The sequence below is a fragment of the Coccinella septempunctata genome, chromosome 1 (assembly GCF_907165205.1).
Source record: "Coccinella septempunctata chromosome 1, icCocSept1.1, whole genome shotgun sequence".
NCBI lineage: Eukaryota > Metazoa > Arthropoda > Insecta > Coleoptera > Coccinellidae > Coccinella > Coccinella septempunctata.
This window is the reverse complement of record NC_058189.1, coordinates 61,453,606-61,477,968: the sequence shown is the minus strand read 5'-3', so window position 1 is coordinate 61,477,968 and position 24,363 is coordinate 61,453,606. Positions and strand designations below refer to the sequence as shown.

Genomic DNA, 24,363 nt, shown 5'->3' with positions numbered 1-24,363 from the left:
GACTTTTGTCATTATTACATACAGTTCTCAAGATATTCCACCTAATGTGTAAAACGGACCAGACCAGCAGTTTTCTAAAATTTGGTTTGTAATAGTTGAAATGAATTCTGCTATATATGTAGAGTCGTGCCATTCAAATTTTTGCGAAAGTTGCTCTTATTTTTCGGAAACTTGAAACTGAAGGAAAAATTTAACCCCATATCCCATATTTTTGCCGACTTAATGACATTTCATTCACTCAAATATTGTGAATGATTATTATTTATTTCTATAAAAATTGAAGAATTCTTCGAGGTGGAACCTTTCCGGGGGTTCAAAAAAATGGCGTTGAGATGAGAAATTTTGACGATTGGTACAATCTGTCCGATATCATTTGGTGATAAATCTGCTGTCGTATCGATTCATCTCGATGTGGCGGCGTAGTTTGGCATGAACTAACGTGTTATGCGGAGCCGGACAAACCGCCATAATTAATTCAATCAGATCTTGTCATGTCGACACGCCACATATTTCGACATGTGATACCCTCTCTGCGATAGTCGCTCGATGAAACATGCCTCGTGTTTTCATTGATGCTCATCCATTATTTAGATGGCAGTCAACCGAGGTGCTCATAGACGCTTTCAGGCCGTTCATAGAAGCGATACGTGTCAATCGGTAGGGATATCGTTTTTTTTTTTTTTGATAATGTCTATGAGCATGGTGTTCAGTGAAAGGATGGGATATTCAAGCTGAACTAACAGCGAGCGGATTTTCGTGACGTGACGGGAAAGGTGCATATACTCCATTCACTTTTATTTTAGCACTCGGTTGGCCATGGAAATTTGACGCATTTCACTCTGTATAGTACGAAAATGTGGGGTTATGAAGGTTGTCAAAACATTTTTGGGTTTTAAATCAACGCTGTTGCCCGTTCTACGTGAAAGTTTCTGTTATTACGTAATTTATCACAATTTCGAATCTCTTCGAAAAATATGTGACGAACATAATTGAAGTTTATACAAACTGATTGAAGGCATACCAAATCCATTTATTTGCATGGGAAATACAAGAGATCAGTATAATATCATAATATGCACTACCTTGAGGAGAGTTAATGTTCGTTATCGCTTTGGCTAAAGTTTGAATAAGTTATCTCCATTGTAGATTTCAAAAATATTAACCCGAAGATGAAATGCATATGATGCAGTGCCGCAGTGGTTGGGAATGGGTATCTCCCGAAGGAATTAACAGATAATTACAAGAATGTTAAATTCTTCAACAAAAATCATCTTGCATCAATATAAGTAAAAGGAATTAAAGGAAGTTTCAAGTCAAGATGAACATCACCTTTGAACAAAAATTTCACATGAATAAACAATTAACAGGACAACTGGCGCGTATTTGTGGCTGTTCATCTTAATACATTGATATAATAATAATATTATAATTAGGTATTTATTGGAACCTTAAGACATTTACAATGCTAAGTCAAATGAAAAATAGAAAAATAAATTTTCGGGAACTTATTCTACGATGACATTCATCGAAAATCCTGTATTAAACTTTTCGCATTAATTCACTCGAACATAAAATTCTCAAATGCCACCACATTTTTGGGTATCCCAATAGAAGGAATTTTCAGTCATCCTCTTCATTCACAATCTTTCTTATTTGGGAAATATTCAGATGAAATATAAGTCGTTTAGATTCAGATGAAACATTATATAAATTCTCTCACATTGAATATGTTCGCTACCGTCTGACGTATTGTGGATTTTAGAATATCAGGGTATAACTATTCGAATGAGCGGACCTGAATTCTAAATAGCACTTCCTGAAACCCTGTCTTTTTTTTCAATCACTTTCGGCATTTTCGTAATAAAAATTGATATTAGTTGTGTCAACGGCGTTATGACATCAACGACATTTCATGAGTGCCAACCTTACTCCGTTCTAGTTACAAAAACTTGAGAAAATTATTTCATGGCCAACCGACTGCTAAAATAAATGTGAATGGAGTATATATACACAATTTCCTGTGCAAAATGAGTAGGCACTGACGAAAAGTCTGAGTCTATTCAACTACTTTTCAGAGAAATATAATCTAGTTCTTTGATCATGTATTATCGAAATTATGACCATGTCCTTGAGTTGGAGGCATTGAATTGTGGTAAACCAATAAAAATGCATTATACTTAACGAAATTGTACACCTGAGCGCAGGTAATTCAAAATGGATTTCCACTTGACAAGAAAAGGCCATTGTTCATCATTTTTTTGCTCATTTATAATAATAATAATAATAATAATAATAATAAAGGGCCTTTATTTTGTACTCTATGAATACAATCATGAGGCGAAGTTTAGCCTAAAGCTATTCTACTCATTTCAGCTGTAGACTTAAATTCAATAGTAAAAAGTCATTAGATAGCCTTCCCTGTTGACCTGACACGCGCTATACGCATGTAAATTAGGGCTTAGGATCATGAACAACGCTCCTGTTTGGTGGGTTTGAGGGGGTTGAGGCGACCTCATTAATACTTATGAAATCATTTCGGATGCTGCATTATAACTCGATATAATTAGAGGCATCTCGTTTCGAGTTTGCAACTTCCCGGTATCCAACTTACAATTGCATTTACCTGTAGAATTTATCCGTCCACATCGAAAAAGGAGTATAACGAGAGTCACTTTGTATGATCTTCGTAACGAGTTGTTCATATTTTCAACAGTCTCAACTTTTCCGAGTAATATCTGGCTTTTTCGCGTTTTCCGCTGCGGAACATGGGAACTCGATTAAAGTTCGCCCGGAGTTCCTAGACAATATAATTAATTCCTAATACTTGTCATATTTCCCTGGAACGAAATTAGCTCTTTGATATTGAAGACGGAAATTATTTCCTAGGGCTTTTCTGGAATTGTCTGAGTTTGTTTATTAATAATTCGGGAGGGTTAAAACGACATTCAGTTTAATTTCTCTTCGTGGATGATGAATCTGAAAGGAGAGTCCTGATGTGGGGTGTTCAATGTGTTCAACCTACTAACCAGATACTGTTGAATATCGATTTCTTACTTAAGCTTGTTGATTGGCGAAATATTCCCGAAGGAAGGTTTCTTCGGTGTTATAGGTACCTTCAGTATCACATTTCCATCTACGGTTTTTCTACCGAACGGTTGCGCCGAGATGGATGAAATTTTCAAATTAATGACTAAGAGAGTTGCTCTTTGAGAATATGTATCACATTTCCATCTACGGGTTCTTCTATTGACAGATAAACGACTCGAAAGCTGACCTTCGAAAAATCCTGAAAAAGATGGGCTCAGTTAAAACTCGTCAAGACCGAACGGTTTCGCGGAGATGGATGAAATTCTCAAATTAATTACTAGAAGAGTTGCTCTTTCAGAATATGTATCACATTTCCATCTACGGTTACTTTTATTGAGAGATAAACAACTCGAAAGCTGATCTTCGAAAAATCCTGAAAAAGATGGGTTCAGTTAAAAACTCGTCAAGACCGAACGGTTGCGCGGAGATGGATGAAATTTTCAAATTAATGACTAAGAGAGTTGCTCTTTGAGAATATGTATCACATTTCCATCTACGGGTTCTTCTATTGACAGATAAACGACTCGAAAGCTGACCTTCGAAAAATCCTGAAAAATATGGGTTCAGTCAGAAATTCGTCAAGGCCGAACGGTTGCGCCGAGATATATGAAACTCTCAACGACCCTGAAACTTCGCTTCAAAATTTCCATCGTTAACGAAATGACAGGTAAAATTGCGGAAGAGTACTTTTGTGATTAATTTATTAAATGCTGGAAATGTGCACCATTCACTTCCATGCAGTAATATAAGTTTTGCTGAAAACGTTCACGTACAATAGTCAAGATTTCTGATGGAATTTGACGGCGTTCAACAATGATCCGAGTTCGAAAATCATCCAGTGACTCAGGCTGGGTAGCGTAAATCTTCTTCCAATCAAGGCGTGAGGAAAATTTTCATCTAAGAACTGATGCACGTTGAACGAAATGAAATGGTGCGCCATGTTGTTGGAAAATGATCGTTTGATGGTTTTATACATTCTCCAATACTTGCTCCCAAAATCCAAGTGATATAAAAGAAAATTTCAAGGTGAATTTTGACATTATTCAGGCGTTTTCGTGTTTCATCCATAGAGTAATCATTTATTTATGGTTTCATCACAGAGCACATTAGTAATTGAGGCGTTCTGTGATGAAACCATAGTCTAATGATAAATAAAGCCATATTTTGGCGATTAAGCGTCTTAATCGATGTCTTTAAGCGTCTTTAAGCGTGACGTCATTAATTTTGTTGTCGCAAAAATAGAATATCGCTGATGGTTGAGTCATCTGTCGTTGTCATTAGACAGCGAATCGAATTGTGAATTTTTCAATTTCTGTTCTTTGGCGATTATTTGAAAAATATTTATTTATTCTAAATGATAATGCAGAAACTGCATTATTGGCAATAAAAGCACTCTTCCCTAGTAGGAATTCAAATCAAATTCGATATAAACAACATATTCTCCCTTCTTCTTTATATTACCTCTTTCCGCTTAAGACGACACAGGCCAGAGACAAGATGACTCTATGACACAGGCGCTCTCCACAGACCGCCAGGTTCCGCTTAAAGCGTCTTAAAGACTGACGTCATGACTTATTCGCTCGAATAGCACCGCTTAAAGACGCTTCACGCGTCTTAATCGCGAAAATATGGCTTAAATGATTAGTCTATGGATGAAACCATAAATATAATGCACGAAACACGAAAAAAAAACGCCTGAATGATGTCAAAATTCACCTAGAAAATCCAATATAAATTTTCTTTTATATCACTTGGATTTGAGAGCCGGGGACATTCCAAGGATGGTGAAAAGATTAAAGCAACCGAAAGGCACAAATATGATTTAACAAAAATACGTTTCCATTGAAAGAGTCTTTTCTATTATTTACAAGGTTGGCAAACGTTCCTGAACTCGTCCATTGAATTTATTTTGAACGTAAAAAGTAGTTTGGCGCAACAGGCCCCTGGTCGCATCGACCTCCGACAGAATTACCATCAGCCTGTCATCTAGATACAACGACCTTCCCCGATCCCGTTGTCCAGATACCAACCGGAAGGAGCGAAACCGGCCCTTGCCCTGACGAGGAACATTAATTTGCGGAACAAAGACGTATAGGCGGTAATCAATCGTAATAATCCATTGTGCGGTCCCGCTACATCCACCATTGTCGCGGCCCGATTGTATCGTCATCTGCATTTAGTCCGTAGCGAGCAAAAGGGGGCCCATAGTGTGGCCCACCACCAGGCCCGTCGACCGGAGATAACGTCGCTCGGACGATACATCAGTGTCCGCGCGTGCGGTCCATTCGGATGGACAGCGACTCTGATTAATTAGCCGAGATTCGGGAGGTCAAGGAGAGCTTTGTCCGTGTGTGAAATTTAAAACGGCCTAGAGCCTTTTGTAGGGGTATGTGTGATCGTCGGTTGAAAGAGCCTTAGATATGTCGTCGAGCTTCTTACGTTTGCCTTACGGCTGTATGTTCGTAATCTTTAATTTCCACTTAGAGAACCTTCAGGTAGAGTAGAAAGATAGGAAACGCCCTCATATCTCTAGTACTAAGAACCGACAACATTTTGGTATGTGTTTCACACATTTGACAATGAGATGGCGCTGAAAACGTATTGTCAAAACAGAAAACTGTTTAATATCAGTTTTCTGTTTTATATTCGAGGGGCGCGAAATTCGAATTCTATTTTTTGTATTCAATTTCAATATCGGCTTTATTGAGAGCAGATAATAAACATCCTGAGCGACAAAACAAAAGTATGGCTTTGTTTTGTGACCAGGATGTTAGTTTTCATCTGAACATTGTTTGGAATCAATTGATATCAATGAAATACGCTGTCGGATGTGCTATATTTTTATTTGCAATTCATAAAAATTTAACAAAAATTTGAAATTATGGACAACGAATAGAGCTTTGACTAGGACACAAAAGTATTTGGTGATCTACTATACGTCAAAGGTGTTATTTCTGTGCAATACGTTGTTTTAAATTAATAAACTTAGTTGAATTTTTACAATTTATATCAAAAATTAATATGAACTAATATTCAATATACCATCATAGCAAACGCATTTCAGTTCTTTACATATTATTTATAGAATTTTCAGAACCACAATAAAAAAAAAACCTTACAGAGGTATGCAAGACCTGTATGTTAGCCCGTCTTTATACCTTTTTTATCATTTTTTTTATGATATGGTCTTTTTCTGACACAATATACAAATTGATTAATGAATGAACTCACAGCAGGTTTCATGAAACTTTGACTGTCTAAACAACAATTGGACAGTCACTCGATGCCCAAATCGAAATCAATAAAACCTCAGCATTTATGAATATATTGAAGGAGTAACAATTGAGAATCATTGAATGGACTTATAAAGGTCATAAATTCCAATAAATGGGCCCTTCCTGCAAGGAATGCTTCCTGTATACAACAATTTACGTCGATGAAGGATGAACAGTTCCCAATTGACTTGCAGTAAAATGTTCAGTGCACATGTTTTACTCAGAAGTGTTTACTGAAGGCATTGTCCTTACGCCCTGAAAATTTTATCCACTTCGGGGAGCACTGAAAATAAAAATCAATGAATGACCGATTCACATGTTTTGAGTTACATACCTACTTACAAAGTAAAAAACTTAAATTCGACAAATCCATTTTATTTGATCCACAGTTCTTAACCATCCAATAATTTTCGAGCGATATTTTGGATTTTTCATATAGAAATCAGACAAAAAAATAGACAATAACACTGATCGACAAAATTACAGCTTTGTTCTCCCACCTAAGGAAAATATATATATTTTGAATCTTCGTAGCCAAGGTATAAACGCACGATAAATAAAAAGTGGAAGTTAGCTCTTGTTGTTTTTTAATAATTATATTCATGATTTTTAACAAAAACAATACATTATAATATTTGCAATGGTGTAAGAGATTCCGATCGCTTAGATCTTTTGTGTTTTCTGCTGTAGGACGACTCCAGTATTTCTCTAACGATGGACCAACAATAATCAGCAAGCATAGAGGGTTTCCCTTTGCCTTGGTAGCGTTTTTCGAATGACGCGATGTCTTGACTGAATCCCTCTCCATGCTCGTCACTTACGGCTCCCATATTTTGTGGAAAGAAATTAATATGTGATTGCAAAAAGTGTATTTTTAAGCCCGTTTGCAACAGCCGAGAATTCTCTAGAGAATTTGCTCAAAAATTTATGCGCCGTGAATTATATACCGTTGCATACGCACTTTCGGTAGAATTCTCTGTTCAGTTGCATACAAAATAATCTCTGTCGTTTTCTTGCGAGAATTTTGTAGAGAATTCTCCAGAGAATTCTCGGCTGTTGCAAACGGGCTTTAAGGACATGTTGCATCCCATTTTTTGATGAGCCTGTAACATCGTTTTGACGATATTTACATATTGCGGAGTTTTGTGATTGCCAAGAAAATTTTTGGTCACTTCTACAAAGGACAATCAGGCTTCTTTTTCAAAGTCATTCAATGCTGCCAGAAACCGAACTTGTTTCAATAGTTTGTTTATTTTATAAAGTATCGTAGGGTACAGAAGTGCGAACATGGACAATTCACGCATGTCTTTTATTTTGATAACGGGAGCTAAACAAACGTAAGTACTATTATTTTTGTAATAAGGTGAGGAATACCTAACAAAAAAAATATAAATCTCTTAGGTGGGACATGTTGCATCCCATTTTTTGATGAGCCTGTAACATCGTTTTGACAATATTTACATATTGCGGAGATTTGTGATTGCCAAGAAAATTTTTGGTCACTTCTACAAAGAACAACCAGGCTTCTTTTTCAAAGTCATTAAATGCTGCCAGAAACTGAACTTGTTTCAATAGTTTGTTTATTTTATAAAGTATCGTAGGGTACAGAAGTGCGAACATGGACAATTCACGCATGTCTTTTATTTTGATAACGGGAGCTAAACAAACGTAAGTACTATTATTTTTGTAATAAGGTGAGGAATACCTAACAAAAAAAATATAAATCTCTTAGGTGGGAGAACCCTTGTTGAATAGTGTAATCAGCAACTAGACGGAGCTAGATAAACAAAAAGATGTACGAGAATTAAAACATTCAAAACTTCTTTGATCAAAATGGCCATCTTAAATCTTACAAAATTTCATATGCTTTTGCAAATGGCCCTCAAATTATTATTTTATCCAGTCTTAGAGCCTTAGTTACACATTCGAAGCACGAGATGGCGCTCACATCACTTTAGTGGTACAGTGACTCTATCAAACACAGTGGCGACAATTGTTGTCTCGTTTTTCATCGTTTTAGCAAGAATATGGCGGATTTGGTCACGTGACGTGAGCCAATCCACATTCCGAATTAGAGATCATAGCATTGAAATCTATGCTTCTAAGCCGCCATATTCTTGCTAAATTTCCAATTGTCGCCACTGTGTTTGATACAGTCACTGTTTTTAGTGGTACAGTGACTCTATCAAATACCGTGGTGACAATTGTGGTCTCGTTTCACATCGTTTTAGCAAGAATATGGCGGATTTGCTCAAATGACGTGAGCCAATCCGCATTCCGAATTAGAGATCATAGCATTGAAATCTATGCTTCTAAGCCGCCATATTCTTGCTAAATTTCCAATTGTCGCCACTGTGTTTGATAGAGTCACTGTATTTAGTGGTTTCGTTTCCCATCTGTCTACTCTGTAATCTTTGGTCATACAGTATATGATAGAGAAAATACAGGGTGGGTCTTTGACTCGTACAAATATTTTAACAGCAGATTCTTGAGTTCGAAGAGAAACATTTTTTCCTTTACCATTTTATCCGAATCCGCTGGGTTTGAAAGATACAGGCAACAGTATCAATTTCGGAATATAGTTTTTCATTTATTTGATTAATCTTTTTCGAACACAAGATATCACCCACGTCTTCCAGTTTTCTCATTATGACTACTACGTACCATAAAAATACCAAAAATTTGAAGCCCAACTCCTGAAACTAAGTTTGATGCTATCTAATGAATATTTGACCGTTTTGTTAAATAAATATTCTTCATATTATCTCGTAGAGTGCGACGCTTTTGAGTAATTTGATGTTCAAAAATAAATAATAACTGTGAAATTCGAAAAATTGGGTATTTTGACCGAATGCAACTCCATGCAAGATCCATAGACGTGTCACAGATTTAGCTAGTTATTCTGAAGGTAATTTTGCTTTTCTAGGGGTGGCACAGCTCATTATGAAAATTTAAAATGGCTATATCTCTTTAACAGGACCGAATCGGAAAAAATGGTATAGGAAAAAAGTGTTTCTTTTGACCTCAAGAATCTACTGTTAAAATATTTGTACGAGTCAAAGACTCACCCTGTATGATAGGGAAAATATATTTATCTTAGGGTCCTTAGGAAAGTTTCAATTTCTGTGTATGTCCTTGTTTTTTAATTTTACCCTTTGGACATTTTGGTAGAAACTGCCGGTTGAGTACAGGGTGGGCAAATTTCGATGTTTTAGCACTACAGCTTTTAAACCAGTGGAGATAGACAAAATCTGATACCCCATTCTCGTTCTCTTTTTCTGAGAAACTAACAAGAGTAGTAGACTTTTTTGGAAACCTTCTTTTGTTTTCGAGTTAAAAGCGAAAATTGGAAAAATGGCGATTTCGAAATAAATTTATATCTCCGCTAATACTGATGATAGAGCTCTGAAATGAAAACATTATACAGGCACTTTTTTAAGTTGAATCCAGTGGCGTGCTTGCCTTTTTAGCAGGATTTTTAATTACGAAGCTATGACCCAAAGTTATGTTTTTTTAAATGGGAACACCAGATTTCTGTGCAATTTTTTGAAAGCTTAATTTTTACTGATTTCAAAAATATATAACATCATATGGTTTGTATCAATATAAATAATAGAAAATGGTCAAAAACCTTTTTTCTCAATATTTCTATGGTTTCTACTTTTGATGAGAATAGAAAAATGTAGCATCTTATAATTACCACAGTTTCCATCTTTAGTCCTTTCATTTCTATGCTTCTCACTCACTTTCTCCAAGATTCAAATTTTGAGAAAATTGGTAAAACTCGTAGAAAGAATGACATTGCCGGAAGGAGACTGCTCTTGTTATAGAAAGCTCTTTCTTTCTATGCTCGTCAAAAGTAGAACCCATAGAAATATTGAGAAAAAAGGTTTTTGACCATTTTCTATTATTTATATTGATACAAACCATATGATGTTATATATTTTTGAAATCAGTAAAAGTTGAGCTTTCAAAAAATTGCACAGAAATCTAGTGTTCCCATTTAAAAAAATCATAACTTTGGGTCATACCTTCGTAATTAAAAATCCTGCTAAAAAGGCAAGCAAGCCACTGGATTCTACTTAAAAAAGTGCTCGTATTATGTTTTAATTTCAGAGCTCTATCATCAGTATTAGCGGAGATATAAATTTATTTCGAAATCGCCATTTTTCCAATTTCCGCTTATAACTCGAAAACAAAAGTAGGTGGCCAAAAATGACTACTACAATTGTTAGTTTCTCAGAAAAAGAGAACGAGAATGGGGTATCAGATTTTGTCTATTTCCTCTGGTTTAAAAGCTGTAGTGCTAAAACATCGAAATTTGCCCACCCTGTACACTTAAGCAGCTCAACTACCAGGAGAAATTCCTATGAGAATCCTGATTGCTGTAGACCGGATCGAGAGGCGTGACCATAAACGTTACCACAGAAAGTAGTCGCGTACTGCGAACATAAACGAACGTCACGGCACTCACTCAAAACCATAAAGGGATGATGTCGACGAAATACGGCGAATGCAAATGTGCAATTTCGATTCATCCGTTCGAATACACCTGTGCGATATACAGAGCAGCCCGAATCCGCAATTCGGAAACACACCCCGAACCATAATTGCCCCGAAAATGGCCGTTCGAACAGTTTTAATGTTGTTTGGGCTGCAAAGGCGCGCACGGCGGTCTGATGGCATCAGTTCGCAATATGCACAAAGCGAAAGATAAAAATTGATAGGGCAAAAAAGTCACGGGGGTAATGGAAATGTGCGTTTTTTTTCCGGTACAAAGAGTTCACTGAGTCGTGGAAATTCTTCCCTTCCGTCTGGACGGGTTTTATGTATTACCGAGGTCGGGCCACGACTTTTTTTCTCCTCTTGGAACGGTTGGAAGGTTTAGATGAGCTGACTGAAATCAGAATTTTGGTTTTATTCAAATTGTCGGACAAATTAAATTAAGAAATTTGTCCACGACTATTGAATGAAATACCTAATCGTAATACTGTTGTAAAGGACTAGTGAACACTAGACAGAGTGTAGGTCGTCAGAACCAAATGGGGAATTCTCCTCAATTAGGGTTATCACTGCATATACAAGTTTAAACTGATTAGAGTCATTCGGGGTAACTGAGCGCAGTGGGTAAGTGTGCGCAGTGCGTATATCTCGACTATGCAATGTATGAAAGAGGGGTTCATTTGGGTGAAGCAAGGGCGCAGAATCGCCATATTAGTTTTTCATAGGAGTGCGCCGTGCCCCGTTTCTTAAACTTTTTATTTGCAATCAATCGAATTCACTAGTTTTCTTGTTAATTTTTAGCATCTCTGCAAATTCTGCCAGGTCCAATTTCCGAGTCCCTCAGTGTTGAACAATATTTTATTCGATCATGGGCATATTAATCTAAATATATAATAAAAAATTTTAGGTTCTCTTAGCTGCTCAACTCTATAAGAACGTCAATTCAAATTTTGGCTTACTGGGAAAAGTGTGCGCGGGTAAGTGTGCGCATAGATTCATTATATGGGCATTAGTTCAGTGAGGAATGAATTATGACATTGTTGATTTTCTTGGTTAAGACTCAATATTGTCCTATTTGTTCAGAAAAATATGAAGAGCCACCAACAGGGGAATGTATCAAGTGTTGTGTTCACCAAGAATTGTGGCACGAACAATAATGCACTGCTTGGCGCTTCTGTATTGACAATAAACAGCATTCCTCTAATATTGTAACATTTTGATGGCATTATTTTGTAGTTTGTTATGATTGTGTGGTTCACTAAGCACTGCGTTCACTTACCCCGTGAGGGTGCGCACATTTACCCGGGGCATGTGAACGCACTCCGACTTTCTCTATTAAATTCTTTTTTGCGGAAAGAAAACGTTTTTGTTTGTTTGCTTTTTGATGTTTTCTTATAGATTAGAAAATTCTCTATCTTATGGATATATTTTAATTAGCTTCAACATTTGGAACAGGGTATGGCTTGAAAGGCAAAAGTGCGCACAGTTGCCCCGAATGACTCTAATTATGAGTTTCATTCATGATTTTTTCAAATGCAGCACGGAAACTATTCAAAATCATTCTTCAAATATGGGGTTTTAAAATTTAAATCGCTTGGTTTCGAGTTTACGATTTGGCAACAGCGCCTACTAGACAATGAAAAGAACAATGTCCGATCAGCTTGTTTATAAAATAACTGCTGTTGATTTGCAGGCGCGTACTCACTCTCTTTTACAGTAGATTCATGAGGTCAAGAGAAACACTTTTTTCCTATACCAATTTTTCCGATTCGGTCCTGATGAAAGATATAGCCATTTTAAGTTCTCATAATGAGCTGTGCCACCCCTGAAGAAACAAAATTACCTTCAGAATAACAAGCTAAATCTATGACATTACACATCTGTGGATCTTTTGAACAGAGTTGCTTCCTGTCAAAGTAACCAATATTTCGAATTTCACAGATATTTTTCATTTATGAACGTTAAATTACTCGAAAACTGCTCATTATACGAGAAAATATGAAGAATACTTTTATTTTACAATACGTTCAAATAGGTAGCGTCCAACTCAGTTTCAAGAGTTGGGTTCTCAGAATTTTTGGTATTTTTATGGTATGTAATGGTCGTTATGGAAAACTGGAACACGTATACTTCATTCAAATTTATTTCAGCAGTCGGTTGGCCATGAAATAATTTTCTCAAGTTTTTGTAACTAGAACGAAGTTAGGTTGGCACTCATGAAATGTCGTTAATGTCATAACGCCGTTGCCACAACTAATATCAATGCCGAAAGTGTTTGAAAAAAGAGACAGGGTTTCAGTGCTATTTAGAATTCAGGTCCGCTCATTCAAATAGTTATATTCTAAAATCCACAATACGTCAGACGGTAGCGAACATATTCAATGTAAAAGAATTTATATAATGTTTCATGTGAATCTAAACGACTTATATTTCAGCTGGATATTTCCACAATCAGAAAGATTGTGAATGAAGAGGATGACAAAGAATTTCCTTCTATTGGGAGACCCAAAAAAGTGGTGGCATTTGAGAATTTTATGTTTGAGTGAATCATGCGAAAAGTTTACCACAGGATTTTCGATAAATGTCATCGGAGAATAAGCTCCCTAAAGTGGATTTTTCTATTTTTCATTTGACTTGTCCTATACAATGTAAATGTCTTAAGGTACTAATAAATACCTAATTATTATTATTACATCAACGTATTAAGATGAATAGCCACAAATACGCGCAAGATGCCCTGTTACTTGTTTATTCATGTGAAATTTTTGTTCAAAGGTGAAGTTCATCTTAACTTGAAACTTTCTTCAATTACTTTTACTTATATTGATGCAAGATGATTTTTGTTGAAGAATTTAACATTCTTGTAATTATCTGTTAATTCCTTCGCGAGATACCCATTCCCAACCACTGCATCATATGCATTTCATCTTCGAGTTAATATTTTTGAAATCTACAAATGATGTAAGCCAAAGAAGATAACGAATATTAACTCTCCTCAAGCTAGTGCATATTATGATATTATACTGATCTCTTGTATTTTCCATGTAAATAACTGGATTTGGTATGCCTTCAATCCGTTTGTATAAACTTCAATTTTGTTCGTCACATATTTTCCGAAGAGATTCGACATTGTGATAAAATACGTAATAACAGAAACTTTCACGTAGAACGGGCAACATAGCGTTGATTTGAAACCCAAAAATGTTTTGACAAGCTTCATAACCCAAAGATATTACACATGTAATATCTTTGTCATAACCCCACATTTTCGTACTATACAGAGTGAAATGTGTCAAATTTCCATGGCCAACCGACTGCTAAAATAAAAGTGAATGAAGTATAGGTGATATATCGATTGAAATTTATTCCTGGAGGATTCTGCATTTCCTGAAACTTTTAAGGGTTTTAACTCCCAATCTCTGGAACTAAATCAATTAAAAAAATTTAAATAAGCGATTTGCTCCTGCGTAAATTCCTGCACTAATTTGTCTGGAGCAAATCAAGTAGAAAAAATTGTTGCCTGACAATGAACTGAACAATTAAAATTTTATAACGTTTCGGATTCTATATCAGACTACGGAGAATTTACGCATGAGCAAATCGCTTATTTCAATTTTTTTAATTAATTTTGTTCCAGAGATTCTGAGTGAAAACTCTAAAAAGTTTCAAGAAACGTATGGGTGATATCCTGTATTCGAAAAAGATTTATCAAATAAATGGAATATTCCGAAATTGATTTCATTCGAAAAAACCGTTTGTGAGATGAAACTTAAAATAATTTTTTTTTATGGTTTTTCAACAGCCTGTATCTTTTCAACCAAGCAGATTCGGTAAAAATGGTGAAGGAAAAAAGTGTTTCTTTTGACCTCAAGAATCTACTCTTAAAATATTTGTACGAGTCAAATACTCACACAAAGGCTATTCTGAGTTAAGCATTTTTAATTTTTTTTTCTTTCGATCCATCAGTTTTCGGAAAATGTCCTACTCTGTATAATTTTCTTGAATAAAATGAAACACAATTTTTACATTCATTTCAACAAAGTCGATCAACTTTTGATATTTTCCAAGTAGTACCTACACCTGCCCAACTAGACACCCAGTCTTTTTCTATTGAAGAGTCAAGAAAGGCATCGTTGAAAACGTAAAATTCGACCTCAGACTGGTATCTACGATGCTCTCATCCAAACGAGACACCTTCACCACCCGATTAGTCGTGTAATTTCCCCCAAAAGTGGTAACACGAAAATCAGGTGGCTGACGACATTGTAATTCGCCTAATCTGATCTCGGTGCACATTTGTCTTATTCAATAGAGAAGTGAGTAACTGTCAGACGTGACAATGCCGCTTCGCGTATTATAATCAATCATAAGAACGACCCCCTCGAACGCCCTGGAGCAGGACCGTCTCAGAAGCACTCGACCCCGAATTTTCCGAGTATCTGTCTCTAGGCAATAATAATTTTAATGTTATGTTCTGGAAAAATATCGTCTCAATATAACGAGAGGCAAAATAGAAGAAGGAAGGTGCAGAAATTGAAGTATGAAAGGAAGGAGATACGTAGAGGTGTCTAGAGATCAAACAGAGCTAGGTGAAGAGAGATTTGACGGAGGAATAACAGCAAGAATATATTCAAAGCGGTTAATGGCTTGGACCACCTCCAATTCAGCAGCCCTACAGATAAAAATAAGAACAATGCTGATACAACATCATAAACATCAACCCTTCGAGCTCAATAGAAAGACCAGAGCTGGCACGATATCTTGGGTGTCGAGGAATTGTTGATTTGTCCAACTGTTCCAGTACTTTGAGAATATTTCCCGAACCAGGCTGTTTCATCAGAACCTCATCGAGTAGTTTGTGATAATGATAGTTCTACTACGTTGAAGCTGCAATAGGATCACTTAGAAACTGATTGGCAAACTATGGAAGACACCAGAACGAGGTCAACCATGTAAGTTATTTCCCGAAATAGAAGGCTTCATCATTGCAATCCAGGAGCAAGTGATTCCAACTAAGAATTACACGAAATATGTATATTGCAAGGATGCTAATAGTAATATTATTATTTAAATCGATGTTGTTGCGGCTTGATTAGCTTTTCGAGAATAGGGACCATGTAGATTTTTTTCTCTATACCCTACTCATTCAAAGGAAGCCAAGTAGGTCGTCAATGGTGTTGATAAAACCGACAACATTAAGGGCCTTGGCCGTTACCTCGTGAGTATCCAGGACAGGTTTCCCCATATGAATAATTCTTAGGCCAGACAACTCTGGGCACTTGCATACCATGTTTTCAGCTGTTTCTGCTTCTGATCCACAGAGCCTACAAATCTCATCTGCTGACTTTCCAATACTGTACAAATGATATTTGTGCCCTGTCAGCAGTCCCACCATGAAGCTCAACTCGTGACAGCTTTAGCAATTTTCTGGTGTAGGTCGAGAGTGTAGGACACGAATTTCTTTCACTGAGTAAGTCCAGGATTGTTTCTCCAGAGGGTTATTCTGTTGTTCAACTTCAATCATTGAACCGCTGCCTTATATTGGTATATTCCAAGCCTGTGGCCTTGATGCTCTTTTCGCAATTCATCGGCTTTTTCATTTCCTTCAACACCACAATGCCTTAGTAGCAATAGTAGAGTGGACTATGATTATCGTTATGGCTGTATAACACACGAAATCATCCAGAACATAACCCGGGGATGCCAGTAGTTCGCCAGCACAGAGAAGAAGAAAAGGCATGATGATGTTGCCAAGATTTCACTCCGAGAATGAGAGTCTATAAAGTACCAACTTCTAAGGTCAAAAAGGTTCCTTACTACATAACCGTCCAGATTCTGTATTGGAAAAACGAACATCACGAGCCCTACTGGGATCGCACGGTTCTCAAAGACCGGGAAATAGCTCACAATAGACCTGGCCTCATCTGAGTAAGGATGAGAGCAGAGCTATATTCATATATGTGGTGATTCCAAATAAAAACAACCTAGTAGATAGGCACAGCGAAAGGATGTCGACATAGGGAGACCTCGAGGAACAAATGAGGAAACAGTGGAAGTGAATGTATCGAGACCATACCTAACACCGAAAAAACTACCAGAGTATTTGAAGAAACTTGGACGAAACTATCTATATCTATCTATATATAGTCACGCAGAAGGCGTTACTGCTAGGGAGGGCACTGTGCGTACGAAACAGTACGCACAGTAATGCAGAAGAACATGGAAGAGAGCAGCATCCACTTTGACAAGAAGTGCGGAGAGATCAGTGTTAACGCGACAAAATTAATTAGTGGACTGTAATGATCGAAAGTTTAATAATAAATAATTTTGAAACCAAAAGAAATAAGTCACCAAAACGGTAATTCGACTCACCTTTCTACTTGCATCAACCATGCACTATATTCTCGATTATTTTTCGGAGTTTTCGAAATTTTCTCCTCGAAACAAACTCGACCGTCGAGAGAGAGGTACTTTCTCCATTTCTCCAGTATCAGTTTCGTCTTTCGCTGATTCACCGACGTTGTCAAATATACCAGTTCTGGTGTAAATTTAAGGCAAACATTTTCGAGCATTGGTCCATTCGCAAACAAAAAAAAAACATACATCCCGAATTCTTAACATTCCGCTCACCAAAACATGAAAATGTTTTCAACAAAAAAAAATATTTAATTCTCCTTGAAAAGAGGTATTCCGAGTAGCTTAACCCAAAAAACAAAAAACAAAAAAAATTATGAATTGCATACATGTATGTCGTAATCACAATATACATGTATGTTGATATCGGCACTGATTAGTCCGATCTTGGAAGTGGACACAATTTGGTAAGTCCACGTTTATAATGACCATCAGTCGTTTTTACAGATGCCACACGAATAACCCCATCTTTTCCAGGATATAACTCCGTTATTCTACCGGTCTTCCATTTTAGTGGAGGAAGTTTTTCATCCTTAAGCAGAACCAAATCACCGACATTTATCCCAACAGTGTTGTCCGTCCATTTCAATCTCTGATTCAAAGTATGCAAATATTCATTGTGCCATCTTCTCCAAAAGTCCTGATGCAATCTAGTTAATAATTGCCACCTATCAAGACGTTTAATATTTAAAGGTGCCAAATCAGGATCTGGCAGAGACGACAGAGGCTCCATGGTTAAAAAATGACCCGGAGTCAGTACGGAAAGATCATTTGGATCCGAACTGAGTTCAGTCAAAGGTCGGGAATTAAGTACCGCTTCGATTTGGACCAATAACGTGTTGAACTCCTCAAAAGTGAGGATTTGTTCACCTATCACACGAAATAAATGAGTTTTTACCGATTTAATACCGCCTTCAGACAGGCCACCGAAATGAGGAGTGGCAGGAGGATTAAATGCCCATTCGATTTTTTCCGCTGCTGCAACATCTTTCATTATATTCTTGATATAATTGGCGGCGCCAACAAAATTAGTGCCGCCATCGGTGTGGACATACGATACTCGACCACGACGCCCGATGAAACGGCGAAAAGCCGCTAGAAAACAGTCAGTGCTAAGATCTGATGCTAATTCTAGATGTAGTGCCTTTGTTGCACAGCAAACAAACAGACATAAATAAGCCTTTTGAATTTTAGCACCCTTTAATCGGCTACTCTTAATGTAAAATGGTCCTCCAAAATCAATGCCAATGCACGAAAATGGCTTTACTTGGGAAATACGGAAGGAAGGCAGATTTCCCATCAGAGGTTGAAAAGTCCTAGGATTTGCTCTGAAACATTGAACACACTTCGAAATAACACCTCGAATCGCTCTTCTAGGTGAAAGAATCCAATATTGCTGCGAGATTAAATGTTGCAACGTTCGAGGACCAGGATGCATGTATTTTCGATGAAAACTTTCAATAAGCAATTTGGTCAATCTGTGTTGTCTGGGCAACAAAATCGGAAATTTTCGATCATAAGAAAATTTGGCGTTTATTAAACGACCACCAACTCTAAGCAAACCGGAATTACATATAAACGGTGTTAATTTGCGTAGTGTCTTCGAAAGTGGCAAATTCAGTTTCAGACGATTAATTTCCTCAGCAAACACAGTACCTTGGACATTTCGAATTATGACATTCAAGGCCATGTTCAGTTCCTTAATAGTGAGGAAACCATTTATCTTAGTTCGATTTTTCATCGCATTATGTGAGAATCTGTAGAGGTAGGCTACGATTGATTGTATCTTACTTAGAAAAGAATGTTTATCTAATAAGGACAGTACGATATTATCTTCAAACTGAATATTGAAAGAGTGAAGTTTCTGTTCGCCAAAAAACTCGTCAGAGGAAAAGTCTCCAGCAATAACTTCCGGAACAGAAAAAACACCTTTCAAAAAAGAGGGCCCCGCCCACCATAACGAATTATTTATGAGCTCAGAGGGTAGACAACCTCGGGAAGCTATATCTGCTGGATTCTCAGAACCACTTATATGGTGCCAGCAGTTCGGACTTATTTTTTCCTGAATAGAAGCTACTCTATTTCCTACGAAAGTCTTCCATCGCGTTGGTGGAGACTTAATCCAACATAACGCGACCTTAGAATCAGACCATGCGAACGTTCGAGTAATAGTAAATAATGATGAAAATATCGACTGAATGTAATCCAAAATATTACCCAACAACACGGCAGCGCACAACTCCAACCTCGGTATCGATACCTTCTTCAGAGGAGCAACTTTCGTTTTAGCAAGCACTAATGTTGATTCGAATTCACTATCTGAAATTTTGACTCTGAGGTATACAACGCCAGCAAAACCCTTCTCACTAGCGTCACAAAATCCATGTAATTCGCATGATTCTCGTCTAATAATACCGAGAAACCTAGGGATTTCAAATGTTTCTAAACAATGTAATTCTGATTTATACTGATCCCAACGAGAAACAATAACCGGTGGGGGAACATCGTCCCAGTCCAATCCCAAAGTCCACAAAGTCTGTGTCAAATATTTCGAAAAAAATGTTAAAGGCGCGAGAAAACCCAACGGGTCGAAGATCCTCGCCAATTCTGATAGGATACTGCGTTTCGTACATTTCCTGGATAAGATATTCACACTATAGCAAAAGGTATCTTTAGCAGGATTCCACCTCAAACCCAAAACCTTAACTATGGAGTCATCGTCAAAGTCCAATGGAGTCAGTTTGGACTCATCCGGAAGAAAATCTAATAAAGCCGAACAGTTTGAAGCCCATTTCCTTAGAGGAAAACCAGCTTTATTGAAAATATTTATCAATTGCTCAACAATTATACGAGAATTCTCCAAAGAGTCACTACCACTCAATATATCATCTATATAAATGTCGTCTTTTAAAATAGATACTACAAGCGGAAAATTACAACCCTCATCAACGGCGAGTTGTTTTATTGTTCTGTTAGCCAAGAATGGAGAACATGTAACTCCGAAAGTAACCGTATTCAAAGTATATTCCTTGACCGACTCATCTTTTGAATCACGCCAAAAAATGCGCTGATAATTTCTATACTTAGGTGAAACCAATATTTGTCTGAACATTTGTTTAATGTCAGCAACGAACGCAATAGGATTCGTTCGAAAACGAATTAACAGATTAACTAAATCATTCTGCAACTTGGGTCCTGCGTACAATAAGTCATTCAATGAGAATCCCGATGAGCATTTCTGAGATGCATCGAAGACTACTCTGAGTTTAGTTGTTGAGGAATCGAGTTTAAACACACAATGATGCGGTAAATAATAACATTCACTACAATCTATCGAGTCCGATGCGAGGGACATATGTCCCGAATTCAAATAATCATGCATGAATTCCCCATACTGCCTTCTCAGATCATCACTTTTATATAATCGATTTTCCAAACTGAAAAATCTTCTAAGAGCGATCTCGCGAGAATCATTGAAAGAAGGTTTAAACTGCGATATAAATGGCAAATCAACTATGTATCGACCATCGACATCCCTAGTTGTAGTTTCCGTGAATATTCTCTCGCAGACTCTATCTTCTTCGGATATGACATTATGCTCAGGTATCCGTTCTAATTCCCAAAATCTCTTTAAAGTATTCTCTAAAGATTCGTTATCAGCCGAATTCGATACCAAAAATGACGACAAATGAACACTATCGAGAACCGACGAATTTTCCGAACGAATTCTTCCCGTTAAAATCCAACCGAATAATGTATTAATAGCTATAGGCTCTTCGATATTATTTTCGATCTTACCCGGAACCAATATTCGCGCAAAAATATCCGCAGATAAGAGCATATCTATTGAACGGGAATAATGAAACTTAGGATCAGCCAACTTCAAACACGAAATATGGGGCCAATTTACTGAACGAAACTTAAAATTAGGCATATCCGAACATATTCTGGGTAAGACAAAGGCATCGACCTGAATTTCACAATTAGCATCGTAACATGAACCTATGGTACAAGTAACACAGCCCTTAGGAAGAACGGGCGGGGAGCTTCCTATGCCATGAATTGAAGTTGCTATGGGGCTATATCTTAAACCTAATTTATTTAAACATTTCGTTGTTATGAAACTGGCCTGACTGGCATTATCAAGAAGTGCACGAATTTTCTGTTTATTCCCATATGAGTCTGTTACTAGAATTTCCGCTGTCGAAAGCAAAACGAAGGATTCTAAAGACTTTAGTGGAGATATTTTGTCGAAATTATTCGAAGTTTGCAGGGAAACCGGTTGACTCGAAATTAACTGCTCATTCTTTGAACTAGAATCACCAGATACACCACTAGGAACACTACTAGAAGTTGAAGTACTTGATTTATTTTCCAAAGATCGATCATGCCCTGATTCGTTTACCGCTCGATCGAAATGTAGAAGTGAGTGATGTCTATTACTTCCACAGTATCTACACGATGTGTTATTTGAGCAACTACTACAGCGATGAGAAGATTGTAAACATCTTAAACATAATTGATGATTTTTCGCCAGCAAAAATCGATCATAAGAAGAACGATTTTGAAAAATTGAACATTTCAAGTTTATGTGGTTCGATGACTTACAAAATACACACTGGTTTTTATCCATTGAATTCGTGTTTGCAACAAATGAAACCCTCGAACTATTTCTTCCACCTTTATGTGAACTGACCGAGGGACCTTTCTGGACAAGAGACTTATCGTTCGAAAATTCGACTGCCTCCAGGGCCTTGCAATGATTGGTCAAGAAATCCACCAATTCAGTATACTTAGGCAACTCTATCTTACTATGATCCAATTCAAATTTAGTTCTAGTTTTAGGATCAATTTTCTCTAAAAGAATATTGAAGAGTGGAAAATCCCACTCATCTACTGGAAAATCCAAATTGTCCAGAGCTGCTAAATTTTCCGAGAACACGCTCAACAACTTTCTCAAAACAATGAAGTTTTCTTTTTCCAGTTTTGGAAAACGAAAAATTTCATTCCAGTACGAAACCGCTAAAAGCCGCTTATTGTTATAGCGCTTAAGCAAACTATTGAAAGCAATAGGGTAATTTTCTCCCGACAATGTAATACCCTTAACTATTTCTAAAGCATCGTTGGATGTGCTACTCAACAGGTACTGAAATTTCTCAATGTTACTCAACGATGAATTTTTATCCACTAAGGATACAAATAAATCCCTATAATTTGGCCACTCCTTAAGAATACCTCCAAATGTGGGTAAAGATATTTTTGGTAGCCTAACATGAGATACCGTTGGTGGAATAGTATCCTTATTGTTAAGATTAACCTTTTCTACTAAATTGTAATGAATGGCTTTTATAGTAAAATAATTCCTGTCGACCACAGAACGAATAGCTTCCTGTGCCTCCAAAACTTCTTCACCCTCAACCGCTCTAATATTGACTATTTTAGAATGACAACTCTCAAACTGCTTATAAATCGGCTCTAACCTATCTATTCTCATTATTAGTTCGGAAATTAAGGATGGATCGCGCTGAGCACCTTTCGCCACATCAAGAATTTCCGATATTCGATTCGAAGCAGTTGTACGATTTGCGGTATGAATAGCCAACGAAGCCGCCATATCAGATGGCATAATGAGCAAATGACTGTAAAAGAAACTTTAAGGATTTCAGTACAAACTAGTATGAAATCCGACAACACTGCTGAGACGAATGCCGAGAAAGTATTCCAATTCGCAATTCAAACAATGAAATAATAATCTTTCTCTTTTTTTTTTTCGCGCAAAAAATATACGCACATACGGAGTTATCGAATTCAATAATATATCCTTATATGAGATATGTAATTATGGAAATATTCAAATTAATAGAAAAATTAAAAATATTCAAACGACAATGAATAAATTTTCCAAATCAATTGAAATTAAAGAAAAAAAACCGAATCTGGCGCCGAATGGACCAATGTTAACGCGACAAAATTAATTAGTGGACTGTAATGATCGAAAGTTTAATAATAAATAATTTTGAAACCAAAAGAAATAAGTCACCAAAACGGTAATTCGACTCACCTTTCTACTTGCATCAACCATGCACTATATTCTCGATTATTTTTCGGAGTTTTCGAAATTTTCTCCTCGAAACAAACTCGACCGTCGAGAGAGAGGTACTTTCTCCATTTCTCCAGTATCAGTTTCGTCTTTCGCTGATTCACCGACGTTGTCAAATATACCAGTTCTGGTGTAAATTTAAGGCAAACATTTTCGAGCATTGGTCCATTCGCAAACAAAAAAAAAACATACATCCCGAATTCTTAACAATCAGTAACCCAACGAACCCCAAGGACAAGACGAGCAAACAGGACCTGATCAGCATCAAGAAGCCGTGGAGCAGCCCGTAGCCAACCACTAACACGAGTCTGAAAACCTGGAAAGGGCTCCAACAGAGCTTAATCCTCCTGATATCTGAGATATCTGGGATAAGTGAATGTTCCTCTGGAGAGGAGTGTTAAAGCTGCAAGGCTAAAGTGAGACATAATTCAGATGATGCACACCACCCGCTGATATGAAAATGAACAATTTGACAATGAGAGGGAGAACGTTCCACCAAAGAAGAATAACTAAAGCTTACCATGATTTCGGTCTTATTTGACCTCGTCAGAACAACACAACTCCTTTTCTAATGGAACGGAGATCAAATGAGACCGAAACGATGGTCAGCATCTACACTGCGCAAAAAAATTAACGCACATTCTGAAAATCTCAATTTTAATGAAAGTTAACTCTACATTGACTTTATAACTTATTTTTTATGTTCTCTCGGGAAGGTTTTGAACGAAACAAGACACATTAAATGGAAGAAAAATTCAGGATTTCACCGAATCTTATGTGAAGGAAGAGAAATGAACAATTTTCAAAATACTGAAATGCTGATAAGAGATTTAATACTTGGTATTTCCATTCCTTGCGTTAATTACAGCTCGGCAACGACGGTTCATACTCAAAATGAGTGATTTTAAAATGTTCTGATCTAATCCTTCCCAGATTTCTCCGAGTTGGATTCCTAAGTCATTAAGAGTAGCTGGATGATTTTCT

The 24,363-nt window shown here is 36.9% G+C and overlaps 1 protein-coding gene across 1 annotated transcript in view; it reads left to right on the top strand.

Annotated features, from left to right (window-relative positions):
• LOC123310758 (U3 small nucleolar RNA-associated protein 4 homolog) overlaps positions 1–24,363 on the top strand; it is a 43,305-nt gene that overhangs the window by 2,674 nt on the left and 16,268 nt on the right. The gene's annotated exons all lie outside the window — the stretch shown is intronic.